At 37.3% G+C, this 18,867-nt stretch overlaps 1 long non-coding RNA gene and 2 other non-coding genes across 3 annotated transcripts; 2 read left to right on the top strand and 1 right to left on the bottom strand.

Annotated features, from left to right (window-relative positions):
• Nucleotides 1-4,041: 4,041 nt before the first annotated feature.
• LOC112758147 (uncharacterized) lies at nt 4,042-5,690 on the bottom strand. Its single transcript, XR_003179512.2, has 5 exons — nt 5,286-5,690; nt 5,074-5,201; nt 4,560-4,619; nt 4,411-4,479; nt 4,042-4,298 (listed from the first exon to the last, which is right to left on the bottom strand). It is a non-coding gene; the product is annotated as an uncharacterized lncRNA (long non-coding RNA).
• A 2,330-nt stretch (nt 5,691-8,020) lies between these two features.
• LOC112761892 (small nucleolar RNA R71) lies at nt 8,021-8,128 on the top strand. The gene has a single exon (XR_003182263.1). It is a non-coding gene; the product is annotated as a small nucleolar RNA R71 (small nucleolar RNA).
• A 9,089-nt stretch (nt 8,129-17,217) lies between these two features.
• On the top strand, nt 17,218-17,325 carry LOC112761891 (small nucleolar RNA R71). The gene has a single exon (XR_003182262.1). It is a non-coding gene; the product is annotated as a small nucleolar RNA R71 (small nucleolar RNA).
• Nucleotides 17,326-18,867: the final 1,542 nt, after the last annotated feature.

Genomic DNA, 18,867 nt, shown 5'->3' with positions numbered 1-18,867 from the left:
CAAAAAATAAAAAAAAAATATCTTTTCTATCTTTATTTCAAAATATTTTCGAAAATCTTAACAAAAATTTCAAATTTTAATTTCAAATTATTATCTTATCTTATCTTAATTTCAAAAATTAAATTTTAAATGTTATCTTTTTATATCTTATCATATCTTTCTTTGAATTTGATTCTATCTTATCTTATCTTTTGTTATCTTCCATTTAATTTCAAATAATTATCTTATCTTATCTTAATTTTAAATTTCAAATCTTTTCAAAAATCAAATCTTTTTCAAATCTTTATCTTATCTTGTTTCAATTTCAAAATTTAAAATTCAAATTCTTATTTTATCCTAATTCAAATTCAATTTTCAAAATTCAAAAGTTCAAAATTCAAAATTCAAATTTTAAATTTCAAATTTCAAAATTCAAAATTTTAATATTTCAAATTTCAAAATCAAATCTTTTCAAAATTCGAATTTCAAATCTTATCTTTTCAAATCTTTTTCAAATCTTTGTCATATCTTTTTAAAATCTTTTTCGAAATCATTTCAAATCTTATCTTATCTTGTTGACTTATTCTTTCAAATCTTAACCTTTCTTTGACCTTTTTTTAATTCAAATTTTAGATTTCAAAAATTTATTTTTCAAATTTCAATCTTCAAATTTTCAAAATCAAATCTTTTTCTTTACTTTCAAATCTTGTTGATTAGTTATTTACTTATCTTATCTTTTTCTCTTTTCTACTCTTCTTTCTCTTTCCTTTTTTTTTCAAAACCTCCTAACTAATTCCTGTCCATTCTTTCTTGAATATTCTTACCTCTTTCTCTCTCTCTTCTATTTTCGAAAATCATCTACTTCTTTCTCTCTCTTCTTTTTCAAAAATCACCTTTAAAATTATCAAATCTTTTTAATTAATTAGTTGTCTTAAATTTTCTTTTATTTTTCTTTCTTCTTTTCGAAATTAACAATTTAATTTCCTTTTCTTTTTAATTTTAAAAATTTGAATTTCATCTCTCTCTCTCTACCTCCATTCTTCTTGTCTTCTCAAGATATTTTACTGGAAGTACTCTATACTCCATACCCACAGAGGCTACTAGGAGTGACAAAGGAACATGCAAACTCACTCCCAAAAGATTCAACGCAACATCATGTAGAAGAAATGGACGAAGTCAATCAAGGGAGTCCACACTCCAATGAAACAAAGAGTTGCATAGAGGGTGAGTCCATTGAATCATCAATTCAAGAAGCTCTTGTTGAAAAGGATGCTTCAACTATTCAACAACACACAAGTCTTGAGATAAAAAATGTGAAGACAGTAGAAACAAGCATCAAAAGGAGGATTGTGACCGAAAAGCAAAGGATCATATCCATGAAAAAGAGACGGTCAAAGAACAATCCAACTCCTGATCCAACAAGCAAGTTCACTCAAGCCAATCACAAAAGAAAGCTTGCTAGAAAGAGGCACTCACAACAAGGGGCATTAACTATCTCTTTTTTTCACTTGAGGTCATTCCTCTTAACAATCTGGAAGAAGAGGAAGAAATTCATGACCAAAATGTCAAGCTAATGACATTAAGAGAGCGCTTGTTGGGAGGCAACCCAACTAGAGGTAGTTTTCCTTTCTTAGTTATTTCAATAAAGAGGTTCAGTAGATTTCTCTGCATTGCAAGGAGCCAAGTTTGGTCTTGCACACCAAAGAATTTAATGGTGAATGTGTAATTCTAAGTTTGGTGTTCCACCACAGATTTCATTAAGAACACATTGCACCGTCAGCATGATTAATTATCAACTCCAAACAATCAGAGAAACTACTCAACAGTTGTTTAGTTTCTAGTTCCTGGTCTGTTATCTAGTTCTTAATCTGTTTTCTAGCTCTTAGTTTATTTTCTAGCTCATAGTTGATTTCTAGTTCATAGTTTAATTTCTTGATAAAAGTACTTGATGTTTCATGCATATATTAACTCTGCTGCACTAGGCAAGGAACTAAGTTTGGTGTTCCCACACCTACTTAAGTTCGGAAAATCTAAGCATACATGCATGATAACCATATCTCAAGTGCTTGGGAAACAAGCAACTTCCAATAGCTTTGCAGGAATACATTCAATCTCTTGGAAGAAATGGACACCATCATCTAAAGAGATAAAGAAGGGTACAAAAGCTAAGGATGGTGATGACAAGGAAGAAACAAGAAGACACTAAGAGGTTGTATTGTTACTTAACTGTTTTTGGTTTGTAGTGCTTTAATTGGAAGTATGATTGTGCCCTGTTTACATGAACATTTACATTTTGAGTGTCTTTCTTTACTGCCATTTTGGGCTGCTAGTCTAAGTGCCTGCTTCATTTTCAACCTGCTTGAATTGTATGCTATGTCCTTGAGCTCAATAAAAGAAATTATGAGAATTTACTGAAAGACAAGAGTGAAATCCAATGTGCAGAATAAAGTCCTAGTGTTGTGGTGGTATTTGTTAGCTAAGTTGGTTCATCAATAAGGTACAAGGCTAAGATATCTCTTGAATTATGAGCTTAAATTGCTTTCTATGAGACTTAAATGAATTAATAAGATCCTAAAAAGAGAAAAAGAGAATAAAAAAGAAAGAAAAGAGCAAATAAAGCTAGGCACCAATAGTTTGAACCTTAAGGCATGTGTCTGTGGTGTTTCTGTGCAAGGATCTGCTTGGATGAGTAAGTTCTTAGGAGTGCTTTATCACTTGACAACTTGGGTTAACTAACCCGGGATTGTCAACTAAAAGTCCACCATTAAGAGCAACCTTGTCACAAAACATTTAGCAACCCAAAGAGGTGCTGGACACCAAGGTCTAAGGAATGAATAACAAACCATGTGCCTATGGTGTGTATGTGCTGAGGAGAGACTTGGGTAATTAAGTCCTTAGGGGTGTTTCAACACCTAGCACCTTGAACTAACTAGTTTTGGGAGTGCTGGCTGAAAGCCTATCCTAAAAAGTTGTCTCATTATATAACACTTAGCTACCGAAGGGAATAAGCTCTAAAGAAGGAAAGAAAACAAAAACAGAGAAGTTAAGAATCAAGAATAAGAATCTCATTGAAGGCAATAGAGTGAGAATTCAAGAGTATATGAGAGCTTAGAAACCAGCAAAAACATGAACCTAAATTGCCATGTATGAAACTCCATGAACCAAGGATTTGAATTCTCTGAATAAGGACTTGTATCTCTTATTTTCATGTTCTATCACTTGCTTGAGAACAAGCAAGATTTAAGTTTGGTGTTGTGATGTCAGGGCATCTTGGCTAGTTTCACAAACCATTTTTAGTTTGTTTTAGAGTATTTCATGCATTTCTTAGGCAATAAGTAAGTATTTGGATGAGAAATTCATGCTTTTCTTGATTCAATCAAACACTGTTAATTTTGTGCATTTTCATGAGATTTATGCTAGATTTATTGTTTATTATGAATGATGCAAAATCTTGTGAATTATAGCAAACTTTGATGCAAATGTTTGGTTGATGATAGGTGGAAAGGAAGCTAAGAAAAGGGAAGGCAAAGAAGCAACAAGAAGGCCATGAAAGGAAACAAAGGGAAGCAACGTTGGAGCTAAAGTTGGAGCTCCAACGTTGCTGGAAACGTTGCTCCTCACAGCCTGAAGGGGTCTACTTCAAACAAGAATAACTTGAGCAACAAAGCTCCAAATGAGGTGATTTCAAAGGCATTGGAAAGTAGGAATCCAGAGCTTTCCAAGCATATATGGCACTACATGGTGGACACTAAAATTGAGGAATAAAACTGCCCCAAAATGTGCATAGACGAACATGGTACCAACCTGTAGTAAGGCCTAGGGGTGTTCGCGGTGCGGTTTGGTTCGGTTTTTAAGAGAAAAGCCATCCGATCCAATCGTTTAATTAAACTGCAATTCGGTTTGGTTCGGTTTTTTTCTCAAGACCATCCGAACCAAACCAAACCAATTAAAATCGGTTTGGTTTGGTTCGATTTGTTCGGTTTTTCAATCAATTCAAAAAAAATATTGCCAAGCTATGTCACAAAGTCATAAAATTGAAATCGACAAACACAAATACACATTAGGTAACAAAGTCTTGATCCAATTAAATTTATCGACAAAAGGAATTCAAATAAATTGTACTATTTTTGGGCCACACTCATGTAAACAATGTAGTTGTACAGGGCTGACTTAAATATCTACTCAGGATTCAAGAAACAGCACAAAAAACCAGTTTAATTCTCTTGTATAGAGAGGACAGAGTTTACACTTTATGCAAAGTGCTTATGTTCCCTAGGGATGAAGGAATCTCTCCGTCGAATTGATTGTCTTCCAAGTGCCTTTATATACAATAATAATATCCAAATAGTGAGCTTCATGGCATGAATACATCAAAGTTCTTTGATTTCAAACATTTAGATCATGGAATTGCATACAAAATGAGTTACTTACAATATTTCTAATAGTGTTAGTGAACCTAGGTCAGGAATGTGCCCGGACAAACTGTTATTCCCAAGCCGGCTACAAAAAAACAATGGTTTTCCAATTAGAACTTGTAAATATCAGAGTCAATGAACTGAGATTTAGAGTTAAGCACTTACATATTAGTCAGAGATGTCATATTGGTAACAAAAGGAGATAAAGATCCTGAAAGCTCCATACTTGTCAACAACAACAAATAAATTAAAAACCAGCAAAAACACAACAACAAATAAATTAAAAACCAGCAAGGCAGCAACAATAAGCAACAAAACCAGCAACAAAACCAGCAACCAGCAATAATACCAACAATAAAGTAATTTATCAAAATTAATTCAACCAACAATCAGCAACAATACACTGATTTCAAATCTGCTCCAAATTTAATTCTTCAAATCTGCTTCAAATCTAATTTCAATATCTTCCTATCAAGATTCAAAACCAGTTTATCTGATTTCAAATCTGATTTCATACTAAATCACTTCAAAAGTTTCTTTTTATTTTATATTATTCTTCCAAAAAAACTAATAATAACCAAAAGCAGTTTATATTATTTTTCCAACAATACCAAGCTACCAACAATACAAACAGAAGCACTTTCAGTAATTCAAAACAGAAATTACTCAAATTACATACCTGACTTGGTAGCTCCAGCTCCATATCTGACTTGAATCAGTCTACTGTCTACTCGGCCAATTGCACATAGTTCATCTTTTTCTCCTCAACTATTTTGTTATTTTTCACATAGTGTAAGAAGTTCAACACTGAGCCAGCAACAAAACTTAGCAACAAATCAACAGTAGCAACAAATCAACACTAATAAACAGAATGCAAATGGTAAACATTACCTGAATCAGTGGCTCTGGCTCCATATTGACTTGGGAGGAAGGCTGAGTGGAAGACTGGGAGGTGCTGCCGTGCTGGGTTGAACTGATGGGTTAGGGTGGTGGCGTCTCAACGGTGGCGGCGTGGTGCTGTGCTGCCGTGTCGAGTCGGTCGGTGGTGGCTTCGTCTTGACCTGATGTGCGACGGCGTGGCTTCGTTTGGGTGTATGTGCGACGGGCCAAAGGCTTCGCGGTGGTGGGTGGCTGGGTGCGATGAGTACTGAAGAGGGAGCGGTGGCTGGCTGGCTGGGCGCAGGTCGGCAGCCAGCAGGTGTGGAGATTTGGAGAAGAGGGAGCGATGAGTATTGAAGCCTGAAGGTTAGGGTATGGATTGTGGATTTGGGGGTTAGGGTAGACGCAGTTTCGTTTGGGGGGTGGGGTGGGGGTGTCGCGCAGTTTCGTTTGAAGGGGGGGTGTGGGCGTGTCACGCGTGTGGGGGTGGGTTAGTAACGTTTACGTTTAGGGTTTTTTTACTAACCGGTTCGGTTCGGTTCGGTTAGGGTTTTCAAATTCAAAACCGAAAACCGAACCGAACCGGACAAAAAACAGCAAAATCAGTTTTTTTCGGTTTTTTTGGTTATCGGTTAATTCGGTTTTTGGTTTTTTCGGTTCGGTTCGTCGGTTTAGTTCGGTCCGGATCGGTTTTGAACACCCCTAGTAAGGCCAGCTGACCTCTGCACCTTCGATGGCGTATAACTCGAGCTGTGGAGCTCCAAATGATGCGCTTCCAACGGCATTGAAAAGTAGAAATTCAGGGCTTTCCAACAATATATAATAGTATGGGGTAGACAATAAGTTTGAGCTTCAGAATCTGGCATTCTTACCAACGTTGGTGTCAACGTTGGTGTGCCAACGTTACCTCAAATGTTGCACACCAACACCAGCGACCCTGTCCTCTTCAAAGGAGCATAACATGAGTTGCAGATGTCCAATTGAGGTGATTCCAGTTGAGTTAGAAAGCTGATATTCAGAGCTTTCCAACCATATATAATAGTTTATAGTGGGCATTAAATTGGCAACATTGACAAGAGGACAAAGTGACGTCCCAAGGCTTGATGTGCAACATTCAGTTTTGGAATTTGAGAATTTAGCATCCATGCGCACGCGTAGGTGACGCGCACACGTGGATGTGCCAACGTTGGAGGGAGCGTTTGTACTCCAACGCTAAGGCCAACGTCTGCGATAAGCTTTCAAAAATTAGAGTTGGGAACTTTGCATCGACGCGTACTTGTCAATGATGCGTACGCGTGGACATACTTTTTCAGCCCAACCACGCGCACGCGTACGGCATGCGTACGCATGGGCCACGCGTACGCGTGACTGCGAGAATGTTGGCACTCCAACGTTGAGTCAAACATCGATGACAGCAACCAGAACCCATTTTTCAAAGGAACGTTTGGCTCAACGTTTATCCAAAAACGTTGACTCCAACGTGGATACCAGAACTCTGCAATTTTGCAATCTCTCTTCTCTGCATCACTAAGAATCACTCCTAACTACTTCATCCAAGGCCCACATCAAAATACTTGATCCAATTGAAGATGAAAAGATGTTTATAAATAGAAGAATTGTTGAAGATTGAGGGAGCTCGGGAGGCCCTGAGGGGGGCTCGGGGAGTTCAATTCCCTGATTTTATTTTTCTGCATTTTTTTAATGTTTTCTGCACTCTTCTTTCTCTGTAATTTGAATTGAGCTATGATGTAAAAAATCCCTTTTCATTGGGTTAGGGAGCTCTGGGTAATTCAATGGATCAATATTAGTTTTCATTCTTCTTCTTCTTTTTTTCTCTTAATTTTGCTAGAAAGCTTTCGTTCTTCATCCTATTGGATAGTTGTCTTGGGAAAGAAGCTATTCATAATTGGATCTCCTTTGAACCTTGCAAGAGGAATGAGGAGATCATGCTAGAATTGATTTCTCACATTGGATTAGATTGGGGTTTGGATGGATATCGTTACATGTAATCCTACCACACTTTGATCTATGAATATGTGTGGTATAATCAGTGACCATACCTCATCTCTTCCCATGAGCACTTAAATCAAGGAATTGGGCAATTGTTCATGCTTAGAGAGATTGGTGAGCCAAGAAATTAGGATCCAATCACTTAAGATTGCCAAGGAGATCAATGAATGCATTGATTGCGGGAGAGATGAAAATGAATTTGATCCGGAGAATTATGCATCTCCTGAACCCAATGAATTCCCATCTCTGATCTACCCATTCTTTTATATTATGCTTCTTTAATTTCATGCTAAACCCCCATTCCCATTTAATTTCTTACAATTTAAGATTCTGTCATTTAATTTCTCGCAATTTAATTTCTGTTAGTTAATTCCTTGCAATTTAAGTTTCCTGCCAAATTTACATTCTGCAATTCCCAACCAAATCTGATTTCGCTCAACTAGCACAATTCTCCAATTAACATTGATCAACTAACCAATCCCTGTGAGATTTGACCTCACTCTACAGTGAGTTTTTACTTGACGACAATCTGGTGGACTTGCCGGTAGGAAATTGTTGAGAGATAGTTTTCGAGTGAACCAATATTCTTTTTGCTGAGGCTTTGGAGCAATGGTCTCTATCTCCTGAAAGAAACCTCTCTGATGCTGAGAGAGGCGAATTAATGATGAGGTGTCCAGTGACATCTTTGATAGCTCAGATAAACCATCATAGAATATATCCAGGATGGTCCATTCTGAAAGCATGTCAGAAGGACACTTTTTGGTCAACTGTTTGTATCTTTCCCAAGCTTCATAGAGAGATTCACCTTCTTTCTGTCTGAAGGTTTGAACATCAGCTCTAAGCTTGCTCAGCTTTTGAGGAGGAAAGTACTTGGCTAAGAAAGCCGTGACCAGCTTATCCCAAAAGTTCAGGCTGTCTTTAGGTTGAGAATCCAACCATAATCTAGCTCTGTCTCTTACAGCAAAAGGGAAAAGCATGAGCCTGTAGACTTCAGGATCTATTCCATTAGTCTTAACAGTATCACATATCTGCAAGAATTCAGTCAAGAACTGAAAAGGATCTTCAGATGGAAGTCCATGAAACTTGCAGTTCTGCTGCATCAGAGAAACTAATTGAGGTTTCAGCTCAAAGTTGTTTGCTCCAATGGCAGGAATGGAGATGCTTCTTCCATGTAAATTGGAATTAGGTGCAGTAAAGTCACCAAGCATCTTCCTTACATTATTATTATTTTCTGCTGCCATCTCCTCTGCCTGTTCAAAAATTTCTGAAAGGTTATCTCTGGATTGTTGTATTTTAGCTTCTCTTAATTTTCTCTTCAGAGTCCTTTCAGGTTCTGGATCTGCTTCCACAAGAATGTTCTTATCCTTGCTCCTGCTCATATGACAAGGAAGAATGGACAGAAAAATAATAATAATAATAGAGATCCTTTATACCACAGTATAGGGATCCCTTTGTGAGTGGAAGAAAAGGGGGAGACAAAGAATGTAATATAAAGGAAGAAACACAACTGTGAGAATGGAAGAGATGTGAGATGAGATGTTAGGATATGAATGAATAAATAGAATGAGATGGGGGGAATAATTTTCGAAAATTATTTTGAAAAGGAGTTAGTGATTTTTGAAAATTGGTTTTTGAAAATTTGTTAGTATTTTTCGAAAATTTTTTTGAAATAAAAATAAAAATAAAAAAAATTAGTTAATTAAAAAGAAATTTTTGAAAAAGGGGGAGATATTTTCGAAAGTGAGAGAGAGAGAGTTAGTTAGGTGGTTTTGAAAAAGTTAAGAAACAAACAAAAAGTTAGTTAGTTAGTTGAAACAAATTTTGAAAAGATAGGAAGTTAGGAAGTTAGAAAAGATATTTTGAAAAGATATTTTTGAAAAAGATAAGATGAGAAGATATTTTTGAAAAGATATGATAGAAATTAGTTTTTGAAAAAGATTTGATTTTTAAAATTTCAATTAATGACTTGTTTCATAAGAAATCACAAGATATGATTCTAGAACTTAAAGTTTGCATCTTTCTTAAAAAGCAAGTAACAAACTTCAAATTTTTGAATCAAAACATTAATTGATTATGTTATTTTCGAAAATTTGATATAAAAATAAGAAAAAGATTTTTGAAAAATATTTTTTGGAATTTTCGAAAATAACTAAGAATTTTGAAAAAGATTTGATTTTTGAAAAAGATTTTGAAAAAGATAAGATTTTCAAATTGAAAATTTGATTTGACTCATGAGAAACAATTTGATTTTAAAAATTTTTGAAAAAGTCAATCCAAATTTTCGAATTTGATGAGAGAAAAAGGGAAAGATATTTTTTTGATTTTTGAATTTTTATGATGAGAGAGACAAACACAAAAAAAAATGCAATGCATGAAATTTTTAGATCAAAACATGTGATGCATGCAAGAATGCTATGAATGTCAAGATGAACACCAAGAACACTTTGAATGTCATGATGAACATCAAGAACATATTTTTGAAAAATTTTTAATGCAAAGAAAACATGCAAGACACCAAACTTAGAATTCTTTAATGCTTACGCACTAAGAATTCAAGAATGCATATGATAAACATGAAAAGACACAAAACAAAAAAATCATCAAGATCAAACAAGAAGACTTACCAAGAACAACTTGAAGATCATGAAGAACACTATGAATGCATGATATTTTCGAAAAAATGCAAGATGCATATGCAAGTGACACCAAACTTATGATATGACTCAAGACTCAAACAAGAAAAACAAAATATTTTTTATTTTTATGATTTTCTAATTTTTTTTGGATTTTTTTCGAAAATTATATGAAAAAGAAAAAATAAGGATTCCAAAATTTTTAATATGAATTCCAGGAATCTTGCCATGTTAGTCTAAAGCTTCAGTCCAGGAATTAGACATGGCTCACTAGCCAGCCAAGCTTTCAATGAAAGCTCCAGTCCAAAACACTAGACATGGCCAATGGCCAGCCAAGCTTCAGCAGATATGGATACTTTTCATGTATAGAACAACTAAGCGTGTGAGAATCTCTTCATTTGTGATGGTAAGTTGAATCCCCAGTCCAAAAATTAGACATGGCTTACAGCCAGCCAGGATTCAACAAATCATCATGAAACACTAGAATTCATTCTTAAAAATTCTGAAGAAAAATATATTTTTGAAAACATTTTTTTTTTTCGAAAACATATGAGAGATTTTTGAAAATATTTTTGAAAGATTTTTTTGAAAACAAAACGAAAAGAAAATTACCTAATCTGAGCAACAAGATGAGCCGTCAGTTGTCCATACACAAACAATCCCCAGCAACGGCGCCAAAAACTTGGTGCACGAAATTGTGATGTCCAGGCTCGAACAAATCCTGGTAATGGCTCCAGAGCTTGGTGCTCTGATCTTAATTTATAATTGTCACAACTTCGATACAACTAACCAGCAAGTGCACTGGGTCGTCCAAGTAATACCTTACGTGAGTAAGGGTCGAATCCCACGGAGATTGTTGGTATGAAGCAAGCTATGGTCACCTTGTAAATCTCAGTCAGGCGGATATAAAATAATCATGGAGTTTTCGAATAATAAATAATAGAATAGGGATAGAGATACTTATGTAATTCATTGGTGAGAATTTCAGATAAGCGAATGGAGATGCTTTTCGTTCCTCTGAACCTCTGCTTTCCTGCTATCTTCATCCAGTCAGTCTTACTCCTTTCCATGGCTGGCTTTATGTGATACATCACCACTGTCAATGGCTACTTTCGGTCATCTCTCGGGAAAATGATCCAATGCCCTGTCACGGCACGGCTAATCGTCTGGAGGCATCACCCTTGTCAATGGCTTCATCTTATCCTCTTAGTGAATAATATGCTCACGCACCCTGTCACGGCACGGCTATTCATCTGTCGGTTCTCGATCATGCTGGAATAGGATTTACTATCCTTTTGCGTCTGTCACTAACGCCCTGCAATCGCGAGTTAGGAGCTCGTCACAGTCATTCAATCATTGAATCCTACTCGGAATACCACAGACAAGGTTTAGACTTTCCGGATTCTCTTGAATGCCGCCATCATTCTAGCTTACGCCACGAAGATTCTGGTTAGGAGATCTAAGAGATACTCATTCTAGCTTAATTCATGTAGAACAGAAGTGTTTGTCAGGAACGCGTTCATAAGGGAGAAGGATGATGAGCGTCACACATAATCATCACCTTCATCACGTTCTTGGGTGCGAATGGATATCTTAGAAGCGAAATAAGAAGAATTGAATAGAAAACAGTAGTACTTTGCATTAATCTTTGAGGAACAGCAGAGCTCCACACCTTAATCTATGGAGTGTAGAAACTCTACCGTTGAAAATACATAAGTGAGAGTCCAGGCATGGCCGAGATGGCCAGCCCCTCTGATCTAAGAACCAGACGTCCAAAGATGGTCAAAAAGACTAGTAAGAGGTCCTATTTATAATAAACTAGTCACTAGGGTTTACATGAGTAAGTAATTGATGCATAAATCCACTTCCGGGGCCCACTTGGTGTGTGTTTGGGCTGAGCTTAAGTGTAGCACGTGCAGAGGCCATTTGTGGAGTTGAACGCCAGTTTCTGTGCCAGTTTGGGCGTTCAACTCTGGTTTTGGATCCTTTTCTGGCGCTGGACGCCAGATTTGGGCAGAAGGCTGGCGTTGAACGCCAGTTTACGTCGTCTATTCTTGGCCAAAGTATGGACTATTATATATTGCTGGAAAGCCCTGGATGTCTACTTTCCAACGCAATTGGAAGCGCGCCATTTCGAGTTTTGTAGCTCCAGAAAATCTACTTTAAGTGCAGGGAGGTCAGAATCCAACAGCATCAGCAGTCCTTTTTCAACCTCTGAATCTGATTTCTGTTCAAGTCCCTTAATTTCAGCCAGAAAATACCTGAAATCACAGAAAAACACACAAACTCATAGTAAAGTCCAGAAATGTGAATTTAACATAAAAACTAATGAAAACATCCCTAAAAGTAACTAGATCCTACTAAAAACATACTAAAAACAATGTCAAAAAGCGTATAAATTATCCGCTCATCACAACACCAAACTTAAATTGTTGCTTGTCCCCAAGCAACTGAAAATCAGATAGGATAAAAAGAAGAGAATATACTATAAATTCCAAACTATCAATGAAACATAGCTTCAATCATATGAGCGGGACTTATAGCTTTTTGCCTCTTGAATAGTTTTGGCATCTCACTTTATCCATTGAGGTTCAGAATGATTGGCATCTATAGGAACTCAGAGTTCAGATAGTGTTATTGATTCTCCTAGTTCAGTATGATGATTCTTGAACACAGCTTCTTTATGAGTCTTGGCCGTGGCCCTAAGCACTTTGTTTTCCAGTATTACCACCGGATACATAAATGCCACAGACACATAATTGGGTGAACATTTTCAGATTGTGACTCAGCTTTGCTAAAGTCCCCAATTAGAGGTGTCCAGGGTTCTTAAGCACACTCTTTGTTTTTGCTTTGGACCTTGACTTTAACCGCTCAGTCTCAAGTTTTCACTTGACACCTACACGCCACAAGCACATGGTTAGGGACAGCTTGGTTTAGCCGCTTAGACCAGGATTTTATTCCTTTCGGCCCTCCTATCCACTGATGCTCAAAGCCTTGGGATCCTTTTTATTTGCCCTTGCCTTTTGGTTTTAAGGGTTATTGGCTTTTTCTGCTTGCTTTTTCTTTTTTCTTTCTATATTTTTTTTTTCTTCGCCTATTTTTTTTTCTCTCTTTTTTTTTTTCTGCAAGCTTTGTTTTTTTTTTTGCTGCTTTTTCTTGCTTCAAGAATCATTTTTATGATTTTTCAGATTATCAAATAACATGTCTCTTAGTCATCATTCTTTCAAGAGCCAACATATTTAACATTCCTAAACAACAACTTCAAAAGACATATGCACTGTTCAAGCATACATTCAGAAAACAGGAAGCATTGTCACCACATCAATATAATTAAGTTAAGTTCAAGGATAAATTCGAAACTCATGTACTTCTTGTTCTTTTAAATTAAAACAGTTTTTATTTAAGAGAGGTGATGGATTCATGGGACATTCATAACTTTAGGACAAAGTTACTAACTACTAATGATCATGTAATGGGGACACAAACATAGAAAACAAAAAAACAGAAGTAAGAAGAACAAGGAATGAATCCACCTTAGTGATGGTGGCGTTTCCTTCTTGAGGAACCAATGATGTCCTTGAGCTCTTCTATGTCTCTTCCTTGTCTTTGTTGCTCCTCCCTCATTGCTTTTTGATCTTCTCTTATTTCATGCAGCATGATGGAGTGCTCTTGATGTTCCACCCTTAGTTGTCCCATATTGGAACTCAATTCTTCTAGGGAGGTGTTGATGTGCTCCCAATAGTTTTGTGGAGGAAAGTGGATTTGAGGCATTTCCGGAATCTCATGGTGATGAGCTTCTTGCGCCTCTCGAGCTCCGTGACTGGGCTCTCTTGCTTGCTCCATCTTTTTCTTAGTGATGGGCTTGTCCTCTTTGATGAGGATATCTCCCTCTATGTCAATCCCAGCTGAATTGCATAGGTGGCAAATGAGGTGAGGAAAGGCTAACCTTGCCATGGTGGAGGACTTATCAGCCACCTTGTAAAGTTCTTGAGGTATAATCTCATGAACTTCCACCTCTTCTCCAATCATGATGCTATGGATCATGATGGCCCGGTCTATAGTAACTTCAGACCAGTTGCTAGTGGGAATGATTGAGCATTGAATAAACTCCAACCATCCTCTAGCTATAGGCTTGAGGTCCAATCTTCTTAGTTGAACCGGCTTGCCTTTGGAGTCAATCTTCCATTGAGCTCCTTCTACACATATGTCCATAAGGACTTGGTCCAACCTTTGATCAAAGTTGACTCTCCTTGTGTAGGGGCGTGCATTCTCTGACATGTATGGCAAGTTGAACGCCAACCTCACATTCTCCGGACTAAAATCTAAGTATTTCCCCCGAACCATTGTAACATAGTTCTTTGGATCCGGGTTCTTACTTTGATCATGGTTCTTGGTGATCCATGCATTGGCATAGAACTCTTGAACCATTAAGATGCCGACTTGTTGGATGGGATTTGTTAGAACTTCCCAACCTCTTCTTTGAATTTCATGTCGGATCTCCGGATACTCATTTCTTTTGAGTTTAAAAGGGACCTCAGGGATCACCTTCTTCTTGGCCACAACATCATAGAAGTGGCCTTGATGGGCTTTGGAGATGAATCTTTCCATCTCCCATGACTCGGATGTGGAAGCTTTTGTCTTCCCTTTCCCTCTTCTAGAGGATTCTCCGGTCTTAGATGCCATCAATGGTAATGGAAAAACAAAAAGCTTATGCTTTTACCACACCAAACTTAGAATATTGCTCGCCCTCGAGCAATAAACAAAAGAATAGAAGTAGAAGAAGAAGAAATAGAGGAGAGGGAGAGGGTGATGTGGTTCAGCTAAGAAGGGTATAGAGGGGTTGTGTTGTGTGAATTTGATGAAGAATGGAGGGCTTTATATAGGGAGGGGAGGGGGGTTAAGGTTCGGCCATATGGGTGGGTTTGGGTGGGAAATTGGTTTTGAATTTTGAAGGTAGGTGGAGTTTATGAGGTAGGTTAATGGGAAAGAGTGGATAGATGTGAGTGGTGAAGAGGTGATGGGGAAGAGAGATTGAGGTGATTGGTGAAGGGTTTTTGGGGAAGAGTGTTTATGGGGTTGTGTGAAAGAGAGTGGTGAGAAGAAGTGAGTGGAGGTAGGTGGGGATCCTGTGGGGTCCACAGATCCTGAGTGGATCCTGTGGGGTCCACAGATCCTGAGGTGTTCAAGGAATTACATCCCTGCACCCATTAGGCATGTAAAAATGCCTTTGTACCCAACTCTGGGCGTTCAGCGCCAGGTTGGTGGCCATTTTGGGCGTTCAACGCCCATTTGTGTGCCATTTCTGGCGTTGAACGCCAGAACCATGCCTGTTCTGGGCGTTCAGCGCCAGGATGCTCCCATTCTGGGCGTTCAGCGCCAGAACTATGCTCTGTTCTAGCGTTTGAACGCCAGACAGATGCTCCTCCAGGGTGTGATTTTTCTTCTGCTGTTTTTGATTCTGTTTTCAATTTTTATATTTATTTTGTGACTCCACATGATCATGAACCTAAGAAAACATGAAAAATAATAAAAATAAGAGTTAGATAAACATTGGGTTGCCTCCCAACAAGCACTTCTTTAATGTCAATAGCTTGACAGTGGGCTCTCATGGAGCCTCACAGATGTGCAGAGTTTTGTTGAAACTCTCCAACACCAAACTTAGAGTTTGGATATGGGAGTTCAACACCAAACTTAGAGTTTGGTTGTGGCCTCCCAACACCAAACTTAGAGTTTGACTGTGGGGGCTCTGGTTGACTCTGCTTGGAGAGAAGCTTTTCCTGCTTCCTCTCCATGGTTGCAGAGGGAGATCCTTGAGTTTTGAATACAAGGGAGTTCTCATTCCATTGAAGGACTATTTCACCTCTGTCAACATCAATCACAACTCTTGCTGTGGCCAGGAAAGGTCTTCCTAGGATGATGGATTCATCCTCTTCCTTTCCAGTATCCAGGACTATGAAATCAGTAGGTATGTAAAGGCCCTCAACCTTTACTAATACATTTTCTACTTGTCCATAAGCCTGTCTTCTTGAGCTGTCTGCCATCTCTAGGGAGATTTTAGCAGCTTGCACCCCATAGATTCCCAGTTTCTCTATTACAGAGAGGGGCATGAGGTTTATTCCTGAACCAAGGTCACACAGAGCCTTAAAGATCATGGTGCCTATGGTACAGGGTATTATGAACTTTCCAGGATCCTGTCTCTTCTGAGGCAATGTCAGTTGATCCAGATCACTCAGTTCATTGATGAACAAGGGAGGTTCAACTTCCCAAGCATCAATGCCAAACAATTTGGCATTCAGCTTCATGATTGCACCAAGAAACTTGGCAGTTTGCTCTTCAGTAACATCCTCATTCTCTTCAGAAGAGGAATACTTATCAGAGCTCATGAAGGGCATAAGGAGGTTCAATGGGATCTCTATGGTCTCTAGATGGGCCTCAGAGTCCTTTGATTCCCCAGAGGGAAGCTCCTTATTGATCACTGGACGTCCCAGGAGGTCTTCCTCCTTGGGATTCACGTCCTCTCCTCTCCTTACAGGTTCGGCCATGGCGCTTATGTCAATGGCCTTGCACTCCCCTTTTGGGTTCTCTTCTGTATTGCTTGGGAGAGTACTAGGAGGGATTTCAGTGATCCTTTTACTCAGCTGGCCCACTTGTGCTTCCAAATTTCTAATGGAAGATCTTGTTTCATTCATGAAACTTACAGTGGCCTTAGATAGATCAGAGACTAGATTTGCTAAATTAGAAGCATTTTGTTCAGAGTTCTCTGTCTGTTGCTGAGTTGATGATGGAAAAGGTTTGCTATTGCTAAACCTGTTTCTTCCACCATTATTAAAGCCTTGTTGGGGCTTTTGATCCTTCCATGAGAAATTTGGATGATTTCTCCATGTTGAGTTATAGGTGTTTCCATAAGGTTCACCTAAGTAATTTACCTCTGCTATTGCAGGGTTCTCAGGATCATAGGCTTCTTCTTCAGAAGATGCCTCTTGAGTACTGTTGGATGCAGCTTGCATTTCATGCAGACTCTGAGAAATCATATTGACTTGCTGAGTCAATATTTTGTTCTGAGCCAAAATGGCATTCAGAGTATCAACTTCAAGAACTCCCTTCTTCATAGGCGTCCCATTATTCACAGGATTCCTTTCAGAAGTGTACATGAACTGGTTATTAGCAACCATGTCAATGAGTTCTTGAGCTTCTGCAGGCGTTTTCTTTAGGTGAATGGATCCACCTGCAGAGGTGTCCAGTGACATCTTTGATAGCTCAGATAAACCATCATAGAATATATCCAGGATGGTCCATTCTGAAAGCATGTCAGAAGGACACTTTTTGGTCAACTGTTTGTATCTTTCCCAAGCTTCATAGAGAGATTCACCTTCTTTCTGTCTGAAGGTTTGAACATCAGCTCTAAGCTTGCTCAGCTTTTGAGGAGGAAAGTACTTGGCTAAGAAAGCCGTGACCAGCTTATCCCAAGAGTTCAGGCTGTCTTTAGGTTGAGAATCCAACCATAATCTAGCTCTGTCTCTTACAGCAAAAGGGAAAAGCATGAGCCTGTAGACTTCAGGATCTATTCCATTAGTCTTAACAGTATCACATATCTGCAAGAATTTAGTCAAGAACTGAAAAGGATCTTCAGATGGAAGTCCATGAAACTTGCAGTTCTGCTGCATCAGAGAAACTAATTGAGGTTTCAGCTCAAAGTTGTTTGCTCCAATGGCAGGAATGGAGATGCTTCTTCCATGTAAATTGGAATTAGGTGCAGTAAAGTCACCAAGCATCTTCCTTACATTATTATTATTTTCTGCTGCCATCTCCTCTGCCTGTTCAAAAATTTCTGAAAGGTTATCTCTGGATTGTTGTATTTTAGCTTCTCTTAATTTTCTCTTCAGAGTCCTTTCAGGTTCTGGATCTGCTTCCACAAGAATGTTCTTATCCTTGCTCCTGCTCATATGACAAGGAAGAATGGACAGAAAAATAATAATAATAATAGAGATCCTTTATACCACAGTATAGGGATCCCTTTGTGAGTGGAAGAAAAGGGGGAGACAAAGAATGTAATATAAAGGAAGAAATACAACTGTGAGAATGGAAGAGATGTGAGATGAGATGTTAGGATATGAATGAATAAATAGAATGAGATGGGGGGGGAATAATTTTTGAAAATTATTTTGAAAAGGAGTTAGTGATTTTTGAAAATTGGTTTTTGAAAATTTGTTAGTATTTTTCGAAAATTTTTTTGAAATAAAAATAAAAATAAAAAAAATTAGTTAATTAAAAAGAAATTTTTGAAAAAGGGGGAGATATTTTCGAAAGTGAGAGAGAGAGAGTTAGTTAGGTGGTTTTGAAAAAGTTAAGAAACAAACAAAAAGTTAGTTAGTTAGTTGAAACAAATTTTGAAAAGATAGGAAGTTAGGAAGTTAGAAAAGATATTTTGAAAAGATATTTTTGAAAAAGATAAGATGAGAAGATATTTTTGAAAAGATATGATAGAAATTAGTTTTTGAAAAAGATTTGATTTTTAAAATTTCAATTAATGACTTGTTTCATAAGAAATCACAAGATATGATTCTAGAACTTAAAGTTTGCATCTTTCTTAAAAAGCAAGTAACAAACTTCAAATTTTTGAATCAAAACATTAATTGATTCTGTTATTTTCGAAAATTTGATATAAAAATAAGAAAAAGATTTTTGAAAAATATTTTTTGGAATTTTCGAAAATAACTAAGAATTTTGAAAAAGATTTGATTTTTGAAAAAGATTTTGAAAAAGATAAGATTTTCAAATTGAAAATTTGATTTGACTCATGAGAAACAATTTGATTTTAAAAATTTTTGAAAAAGTCAACCCAAATTTTCGAATTTGATGAGAGAAAAAGGGAAAGATATTTTTTTGATTTTTGAATTTTTATGATGAGAGAGACAAACACAAAAAAAAATGCAATGCATGAAATTTTTAGA

Source organism: Arachis hypogaea, chromosome 16, assembly GCF_003086295.3.
Source record: "Arachis hypogaea cultivar Tifrunner chromosome 16, arahy.Tifrunner.gnm2.J5K5, whole genome shotgun sequence".
NCBI lineage: Eukaryota > Viridiplantae > Streptophyta > Magnoliopsida > Fabales > Fabaceae > Arachis > Arachis hypogaea.
This window is presented reverse-complemented; position numbering and strand designations above follow the sequence as displayed.